The 10,552-nt window shown below is 39.0% G+C and overlaps 1 pseudogene; it reads left to right on the top strand.

Moving 5' to 3' along the window:
- The first annotated feature begins 827 nt into the window (after nucleotides 1–827).
- LOC111551240 lies at nucleotides 828–1,318 on the top strand (annotated as a pseudogene).
- The last annotated feature ends 9,234 nt before the right edge of the window (nucleotides 1,319–10,552 follow it).

The following is a 10,552-nucleotide window of genomic DNA, read 5'->3' as shown; positions in this document are numbered from 1 at the left end:
ACAAATACCATATGAGGCCACTTATACGAAGTACCTAGAATCATCAAAATCACAGATACAGGAAGTAGAATGGTGATTGCCAGGGGCTGGAGGGACTGCAGGGTGGACAGTTGTTCAATGGGTACAGAGTTTCGATTTTGCAAGATGAAAAGGATTTTTAGAGACTGTGCAGAACAATACAAATGTACTTAACGCTGCTAAACTGCACCCTTAAAATGGTTAAGGTGGTAAATTTTATGTATGTTTTGCCACAATTAAAATGTTTTAAATTTTAATAACAGTTATATCTTGGAGATGACATTTTCAGTAGTTTGAATTTTCTTCATTTAATTTGCCTAAGTTTGTCTAAGTTTTCTAAATATTTTCTGGAAACCATGTATTTTGTTTGTAACAAGTGGGGGATCTAGTTATATGAAAAAAAACTCATTCTTTCTTTAGTTGATATTTTTAGTAGCTGATAGCTTTGTGTGATAAAAGAAAGACATTTGGTTATTGTCCCTGTGGAACATATTTTTTTTTAACACAGAATGCTCTCGCTGCCATATGCCCCCATACTTACCTACAGAAGATGTACACACCCTTCAAGACCCAATTTGAGCCCACTTTCTGAAACTAAGAAATATTCCCTTATGACATTAGTGAGAACTCATTCTCATTTTCAAAGCACCAGTAGTGATAGCAATAGTAATAATACCTAATGTTATTTAGGTGTAACAAGCACTGTAACAAGCACTAAGATTAGCACATCATTTTGTCTCCTAAAAAATCACACATTTACCACCTCTCAAGCTTGGTGTTTGGTCAGTGGGGATCCACATGGGTTCAACATGTGTATGGAGAGGTGTTATTTCTATTTGGGGCCGACCCACCCCGACCACGGCATGATGTTCATCTACAAGGATTGCAAGGTGTTCAGATTTTATAAATCTAAATGTCATTAAAATTTTAAAAAGAAGCGCAATTCTTGCAAGGTCATGTGGATTAAAGCATTCCAGAAAGCAGCTGGTGAAAAGCTTACAGTAGATAATTCATTTAAATATGAAAAATATAGAAAGGAACCTATCAAATACCAGTGAGAGCTATGGAATAAAACTATTGATGCAATGAAGAGAGTTGAAGAGATCAAACAGAAACGCCAAGCTAACTTTACAATGAACAGATTGAAGAAAAATAGAGCTACAGAAAGTTCAGGATATATTAAAGAAGTCAAGCAAAACATCCATCTCATCGGAGCCCCTCTGGCAGGCAAAGAAAGCAGCTAGAAGAGAAAATGGTACAGCCATTACAACAGGATGTGGACATGGAAGATGCTTCTTAAAAATCTCACTATAACTATTTCTATATGTACACTTGAAAATGTCCTTTGGAGATTTGGAACTGCTAAATTATTGGTTTATTTTTTTACGTAAGGTCACTTAGATGAAAAGTGATTAAAATATATATTTCTTACATTACTGTCTATAAAACATCAGTTATTATAAATGTTAGATTGCATCTCAATGTTAAATCTTCACTGATAGATGTAGTTATGTAAATCATGAAAATTCTGTTTATAACTATAGAAGTGAATTGTGGGTGTAAAATGGTCATGCCATTTGGATAATGTCACAAGGCAGCATTTATACAGTAACTAATGACAAAAATTCATGGCTAGTGAGATATAAAATAAAATATTTGCAGCAAAATATTTCATTTATTAATGTTATAGAATCGGGGGATACAACAAGGAACAAACAATTTGTATGACAGAGTTGAATATCTTTTATTTTGACTTCAGTATTTCCTGTTTTGGTTTATTAGCATCTTAGAACAGCATAATGGCATCGTTTGATGGGGCCTAATTATACTGGACTGTTTTGACCTGGTTACCTGGTTTAGCCATTCTGATAGGTAATTGTGGAAGTTGTAAATGAGAACTGAATAATCTCTGCCTGGAATGGCACTATACCCTATAATTTCCACTTTGGAGAATACTCAGTTCTAACTTGTGATTCCTGGTGGAATAGGCTTTATTTTTCTAGCCTAGCAATGACTGAGAAGCAGAGGAATCCCAGTGCCTTTTAAAATGTATTGTGTGGTTTTCTTTTAAAAAACTTCTAATTGTTTTTGGAAAGTAGAATTTATGAGTAGAACATCTGTTCATTATTTGCAGGTAAAATAAAACCATTAAAAAAAAAATCACACATTTAAGTAGGTGTTAGCATCCCCATTATACATATGAGGAAACTAAGGGAGTGACACAAAATACCTTGAATTGTAAAAAAGCATTACAATCTAGGTCTATCTGCTTCAGACTACAGGCCCCTGTATTACCACCTGTATCTTGCAGGGCTCTGAACATTGCTACGCTGGCTTTCTTTCTGTCACAGAATTTTAAACCCATCTTCGACAGGACAACATTTTTGAAGTATTAATTTTTTCCCTTCTCCTTGTATTTTCCACTCCATTTGCAGAGATACCAGGTCCTGAACTCGTTGCCACAGGGGAAAGATATGATAGATCCAAAAGTAGAACATAGCTGAGGGGACTCTTCTGATAGACTGGAAATTCTGTGAACTCCAGGATTGATAGGATATTTGGGACAGGCTTCATGAAATAGAGCAGATCTTCCCTTCATTAACAACCCCTCTTTCCACTCACCGACTCTCTAAAAGGGAAAGGGGGAAGAAGGAAGGCCAGGAGAGAAGCAGGGAGAGCAGTGACCTAGATGGCTATCCAAGAGAGGAAACCTATATTCCAGTTCTCAGGTTTGAGTTGGAGAGAGTGAATGCTTTGGGTACATACGGAAGTAGACATGGATCTTAGAGAGTTTCAGAAAAATTACTGTGCCTCAGAGTCATGAAAACCTCAATTACAGCACTGAAGGAGAGGTAGACTTTGGTTCTGAAGGGACCAGAGAAGAAGGAGCTTCTCAGAGGTGATCAACAATGTAACCATTACCATCCCTTGGGTTGTACAACTGGGGAAACTCCCTGGTCTGGTACCAGGAGGAAGGTATGGAATGCTGCACCTGAACCCTTGTGTTAGTCTATTCTCACACTGCTAATAAAGACATACCCGAGACTGGGTAGTTTATAAAGGAAAGAGGTTTAATTTACTCACAGTTTCACATGACTAGGGAGGCCTCACAATCATGGTGGCACATGGCTAGGGAGGCCTCACAATCATGGTGGAAGGCAAAGGAGAAGCAAAGTCACGTCTTACATGGTGGCAGGCAAAAAAGTTTGTACAGGGGAACTCCCATTTATAAAACCATCAGATCTCATGAGACTTATTCACTACCACGAGAACAGTATGGGGGAAACTACCCCATGATTCAATTATCTTCCACCTGGCCCCATCCTTGATATGTGGGGATTATTATAATTCAAGGTGAGATTTGGGTGGAGACACAGCCAAACCATATCAACTCTGTTTTCTGAACACCACTAAAATTCAGTGTTATTATATATGACCCGGGATTTAATCTAGTACAGTGGGAGTACAGGTGAAACAAAAATTTGTGATTGTTGTGTCTGAACGATGAATTCAAGGCTCTCTATTTTGGCATATGTGTAAAGTTTTTCATAATTAAAAAAATACTTTAATTTTAAATTTTCTGTCTTTAATAATATCCCAAAGGTCTTAGAAGACATCAGCAATTTAGTTTCTTTCCAACTGCAATGACCTTGGGCATGACTGGCCCACAATGGATGAGTTGAACCAGGCCATATGCATTATTTAGGAAGGCCCTGCCAGCGTAGATCAATACAAGAATAATGATGGAATAATGAATGTCTCACTGATACCTGCAAGATACTGATAATTTATTGCTTCCCCTTTCTCTTTGATCCTATTGAAACCTGCAAGATACTGGTAATTTGTTGCTTCTCCTTTCTCTTTCATCCTATTGATACCTGCAAGATACTGATAATATATTGCTTCTCCTTTCTCTTTCATCCTATGCTTTATACCTTACTACATAAAGCCCCTGGAATTTATTGTTAAATAGGTACATGAGATATACAGTAACATCATAAATAGATTTTATCAAGGAAGAAGCTGAAACTACAAAAAATCCAAATACCTGGCCCAGATAAGATAGCAACAGGGAACAAGTCCAGAGTTTTAACCTAGTTTTTATCACAAAAGTCTTTACTCTTTCTTGTATACCATACTCATTCTCTAGCTCCTTAGGTTTAGGGACTTTGTTTAAACAGATCTTTGTATATCCCACAGTCTAGAAATAGAAAGCCAGAGTCAAGGTCCTGAATTTTAACCAGTTGTTTGGAGAAATCACATGACCTCTACAGGCCTCATGTACTTCACTGATGGCTAGATAATAATAGTTAACATTTATGGACTACTTTATGGTAGACATTGTTAAGCACATCATATACATTAGCTTAATTAACTGTCAAGTCACCCTATACCTATGTAATAGCTATAATTAAATCATGTATATAGAAAAAGAATAAAAGACTGAGGGAGATGAATTGTTTGGGCAGGTTCATAAAGCTAAAATTGTGGGATCATGAATCAAATGCAGGCTCTCTGACTCCATTCCAAAGCATGAACCCTTAACTACTTACTGTCTATACAGACTTCTATAAGACAGTTCCATGGTCTCTTCCAGCTGTACAGTCTATGACCCTGTATAACTGCAGACTTTCTCATGTAGAATCTTTCAGATTCCCTAACTTCCCTTATAGAAGCATTTCCCTGTAATTATTTTTAAAAATCAAGTTGAAGTTCAGAATCCCCCACAGTTAGATAACTCTCCACAGTTCACCCTTAATGCTGCTCTTACATGTTTATCCTGTTATTCTGTAGTTCCTTTTAGCACAGTTTACTGTCTTCAAATGACTTACACAAGCCAAGCTTATGTGTACCATGAATTTACCTCCACCATTTAAAAAAATATAATGCCTCTTCTTCCAAAATTCCTCTTTTACCCTAAACCTTCTTTTGTTTATGGCAGACACACCAGAGACATTTACTTCCAGGTGCAGCTTGTACTAATCCACCCAGGGGCTGATGTACAGGGCACTGTGTCAGTGCTATTTGTCTTACTCCCTGGAATGCCCAGAGATACAAACGACGGTGCTGCTGGTGGGTTGCTGTTCTTGTGCCATGATGATTCCCTTCACTCTTTCTGGAGAAGCACATGAGAGCATGACCTCCGCAGACTGTCTGACTAAGCCCAGCCATGGTCACGCCACACAGTAGCTGAAAGACCCTTGGCAAGTTATAAAACTTCTCTGTGCCTCATATGTAAAGCACGTATAATAATAGTTTCTTCATAAGATTAGTGTGAAGATTCAGTGAGTTAATACAGAGGTTTTTAAAGAATTCCTGGTACATTGTAAGTGCTTAGAAATTTTATCTACTATAAGGCCACTTAACTCCTTGGGTACCAGCCTTCTGTGAACACTTTACAAGGGTAAAAGCCTGTTTCCAAAACACATGGTATATACTGTGGTGGTTAGGAGTAGAGTCTTTAGAGTCAAAAAGACCTAGATTCACATTCCAACTCTTTGCTTGTGAGTTGTGTGAATTTGGGCAAGCACACCTCTCTGAGGCTGTTTCCTCATTGTAGGGTGAAGATAATCATATTATCTTTCCAGAGTGGACATGACAGTGAGAAAGAATAATATACAGGGTACTTAGCCCAGATTCCCTATGAATTAGAGCCGCGACAAGCTTATATACTAACACTTTATTGGAGGATATAATCCCAGGACAGAGAAAGTAAAGAAAAAGGATAAATGGGGAAAAGAAGGAGGGAAAGAAAATATAGATGGTTTGTGATCAATGTTGCCATAGCTTCAAGAGAAAACAGCTGGTTGTACAGGGCACCTGCAGGTGGGCAGAACTGTTCATCAAGGGAAGGGAGGAAGAGGGATTTATCTACTGGCTCTCTGTGGTTTTCTGCCTCTCATAAGTAAATCTTCAATCCACATGAACTCCTGTGCACTTTTAGTTGTGTCACCAGTCCCATATCCTCTCATGAACCTTCTGAAACTGAAAGTGGTGTGAGAAACCAGCACTTCCATGGATCTGATGAGGTTGGGTCTTGCCACTGAGGCTGCCACAGCTATATCAGAAATCAGCCTTACCTCAGGGGAGATTGACACCTGGCTGTGTCAAGAGATGAGGCTGGGCCCTTTTTTGAGTGAGCAACCAAATACCCAGGAAGAAAGCTGGGCAAAGAGAATTTGGGGAAGTTCATAATTTGTTCCAGTACGGCACCCAGTTCAGTGGCTGGTACTTAGTAAATAAATAAATGGTTGCTGACACTGTTAATGGTACAAACACTTAATCAGAATGGTATAAATTCCAGAACTGTATGTGAAACCTGGGAATACCTTCTTTCCCTGAAAACTAGTTCTGAATTCTCAAGGTGATGGGGCACTGAGGGATACCCTCACCATAAGCCAGGACTGACCCAGTGGATAGAAAGTGACTACTGTACATTATGGTTTTGTTTGTTTGCTTGTTTGTTTGTTTGTTTGTTTTGAGATCAAGTCTCACTCTGTCACCCAGGCTGGAGTACAGTGGTGCGATCTCAGCTCACTGCAAGCTCTGCCTCCTGGGTTCACGCCATTCTCCTGCCTCAGCCTCACGAGTAGCTGGGACTACAGGTGCACACCACCACGCCTGGCTAATTTTTTGTATTTTTAGTAGAGATGGGGTTTCACCGTGTTAGCCAGGATGGTCTCAATCTCTCGACCTCGTGAACCGCCCGCCTCGGCCTCCCAAAGTGCTGAGATTACAGGCATGAGCCACCATGCCCAGCCTACTGTACATTATGTTTTAAGATTCCTTGACTCTCAAATCATTTTTTCTCCTTATCAGCCTCACTGCCTAAACTTAGGTGTGCAGTGTGTTTCTTGGACATATACATAAGGGCTTCCAGTGCTCTGAGGGATAGCAGATGGGAAGGTAGACAGAGTCTCAGGGCTTTTGTGTGAGTAGGAATGAGAAAGGGGGCAGAACGTTATGCTTGGGAGAGAGTCTTGATTATGTAAGTGGAATTAGAGATTTCTTAGGAAAAGGACTTTAAAGACAAGATGTGGGGAGGACTGAGGCACCATATTGGGAGAAGAGGAATATGGGGGCTGAACACACGCTTGACCTTACTTTATGGTTTTAGCTAGGTCTAAACCATTGGCATTTGGCCCAAAGTTTTGTGAGTCTTAATAAGCCATGAAAATCAAATGGAATTTCTCTGCCCAAAGTTAGTTAGAAAAAATCAAGGTTTAGGTCTGATTTAAAATATAAAACATTCTGTTATAATTCTCCATAAAAGGAACCAGCTCTCCCTTGGATAAATGGCTGATTCTAGGGCTAGGACAAGAAGTATAAAGTATGAATATGGAGCATCTTGTAGCACCAGAAATTAAGGAATTGCTCAAAAAACAAAACAAGGATTACATGTCAAAAGGACACAGGAGCCAACAGGAAGAGTTTCTAAAGGCCCAGATGGAATAATTTGACAACAAAATGGATACCATTGTATTAAGTTATAACCCAAAGCCTACTATACATATCCATGAGTCCATAATCATATGAATAAATAATTGAATATAGAATAAATATGAGAAAAACAAATCTCTGGTGCAAAAGAATGCCACATAACTTGCTGATATCCCTTTCTCAAAGATGTAGAGCACAACTCCTTCCTCCTTAAGTATGGCCTGCACGTGGTAACTTCCTTCCAAAGCCAATTGTGTAAAGGAGGGAAAAAAGTAACTACAGTGGAGAAATCTGTAAAACATTACCTCAACCAGTGCATCAAGGTTGACATCTACAGAGGCAAGTCATGATGACGGGATGATGTGATAAAAGTGGCACTTTAACTCTATGGTCTTTCTCCCCCCAAACCCATAAACCATGTTCAATCATGAGAAAAACTTAAGACAAATTCAAATGGAAGAACAGTCTCCAAAATACCTGACCAGTACTCCTCAAACTGTCAAGGCCATCAAAAACAAGGAAAGTTTGAGAAAACGTCACTGTCAAGAGGAGTTTAATGGCCAAGCTCAGTGGCTCATGCTTGTAACCCCAGCACTTTGAGGGCCCAAGATGGGCGGATCACCTGAGGTCAGGAGCTCAAGACCAACGTGGCCAACATGCTGAAACCCTGTCTCTACCAAAAATACAAAAAAAAAAAAAAAAAAAAAAAATGCTGGGTGTGGTGGTGGATGCCTGTAATCCCAGATACTTGGCAGGCTGAGGCAGGAGAAGAGCTTGAACCCAGGAGACGGAGGTTGCAATGAGTCAATTTCATGCCATTGCACTCCAGCCTGGGCAATAAGAATGAAATTCCATCTCAAAAAAAAAAAAAAAACAGAGGAGTTTAAGGAGACACAACAACGTAACGTCAGTGTGATATCCCAGATAGGATCTTAAAAAAGAAAAAGGGCATTAGGATAAAACAAAAGAAATCTGAATAAAATATAGACTTAATAGCAATGTAGTAATACTGGTTTGTTAGTTGTGACAAATGTGCCATATTAATGAAGGATGTTAACAATAGAGGAAACTGGAGATAGGTTACACAAAACCTCTCTAGGCTATCTTTGTAACTTTTCTGAAAATCTAAAACATTCCAAAATTAAAATTTTATTTAAAAACTACAAAAACCACTTGTCTTACTCTGTCACCCAGGCTGGAGTGCAGTGGCACAATCTTGGCTCACTGCAACCTCCACCTCCCAGGTTTAAGCAATTCTCATGCCTCAGCTTCCTGGGTAGTTGGGATTACAGGCACCCGCCACCACACCCGGCTAATTTTTGTATTTTTAGTAAAGATGGGGTTTTGCCATGTTGGCCAGACTGGTCTCAAACTCCTGACCTCAGGTGACCCACTCGCCTCGGCTTCCCAAAGTGCTGGGATTATGGGCGTGAGCCACCATGCCCAGTCTTGATTTTCCTTTCTAACTTTGGGCTTGATCATTATGTTATCATTGCTCTTGTGGGCGAATCTTTGAATATGTTCCTTTGGCTTTGACTCAAAGAGAAGTAAGGCAATTGACTGGTGTTGGGAAATGATAAACACATAAGCTAAATAATTTTGAAAAAATACTTGTCAGGTATTTTAGGAGTGAGCTTTGCTTTCTGGTATCTACTCTTAACACTGTTGGCTATCCACCTGGTGAGATGACTCAATAGGGCACACATGAGTGGGTCTTGACATGGTGACTAAAAATATGACCCAGTGCAGCTCAAAGTGTAGTTGTACATGGTGTCAGGAGACCACATCAGAACTCGTATTTTTACAATAACAAGCTGTTGTGCTGCCAACATTGAATTGTGCTTTATAGGTGAGGACTACACACCAGGAACAGACGATCCCTTGATAAACAAGAATCCTGTTTTTATTCCCTCTGTGTTAAAACCATCTGTCATAAGAGAAAAAGCAAACAAGCAAAATAAATAAAAGACTATCCAAATCAAATATTCATTTCTTCCACTTGGTGGATGTAAATATGCTAAATAACATTTTGAATATTGAGGATTCTGAACAAAATAATAACTTAATATTAGTACTTAAACAGTCGGTCTTATTTTTCAGAATATATACAATTATCAATTAGAGGTGATAGAAATATAAGTAATATAAGTAATATTACTTATAAAATATATAAATGTAAGTAAATAGTGGAAGAGGAATATCCATGAAACACAATGAACAGATACCGAAAAAATCTCAATTTTGTCAAAGTAGCTGTTCAATACCATATATCGAGATCCCTTTGTGTATTTTATTAAACAATTGAATATCATTTCTTATATTTACAGTGCTTATTTTAATGACTCAAATTATAGAGGATGAAAATGTACAAGTATATTCATAAATATACTATGTTGTTTTATTCCTCATTTTGGTAAAATACTGCCTTTTTCTAGAAGCATATTTTAAGTAAATTAATTTATGGGAAAATATACAGGTAAAATGTCAGAGCATTTGCATTTTGTAAAAAGGAAACTATAGGAAGTAAAATTTTATGTATTAATCAGTTTCTCTTATTTACTATTTATCAGCTTAAAAATATTGGAGTGAAACCCCATCTCTGCTAAAACACAGGAAGAATTAGCTGGGCGTGACGGTGGGCGCCTGTAGTCCCAGCTACTCAGGAGGCTGAGGCAGGAGAATTGGTTAAACTCAGGAGGCGGAGGTTGCAGTGAGCCGCGATCGCACCACTGCACTCCAGCCTGGGCAACAGAGCGAGACTCCTTCTCAAAAAAAAAAAAAAAAAAAAAAACAGAGGCTGGGCATAGTGGCTCACGCCTGCAATCCCAGCACTTTGGGAGGCCTAGACGGGTGGATCACTTGAGCGCAGGAGTTTGAGACCAGCCTAGGCAGCATGGCGAAATACAAAAATTACTCAGGAGTGGTGGTGTGCACCTGTGGTCTTAGCTACTCCGAAGGCTGTGGTGGGAGGTCAAGGATGCAGTGAGTTGTGATCACAGCACTGTACTCCAGTCTAGGCGACAGAGTGAGACTCTGCCTTAAAAAAAAAAAAGACTGGGAAACTAGCAACCTTGCCTTAATCACTTTCCAAGTA

This window comes from Piliocolobus tephrosceles, chromosome 10 (assembly GCF_002776525.5).
Source record: "Piliocolobus tephrosceles isolate RC106 chromosome 10, ASM277652v3, whole genome shotgun sequence".
Taxonomy (NCBI): Eukaryota; Metazoa; Chordata; class Mammalia; order Primates; family Cercopithecidae; genus Piliocolobus; species Piliocolobus tephrosceles.
This window is presented reverse-complemented; position numbering and strand designations above follow the sequence as displayed.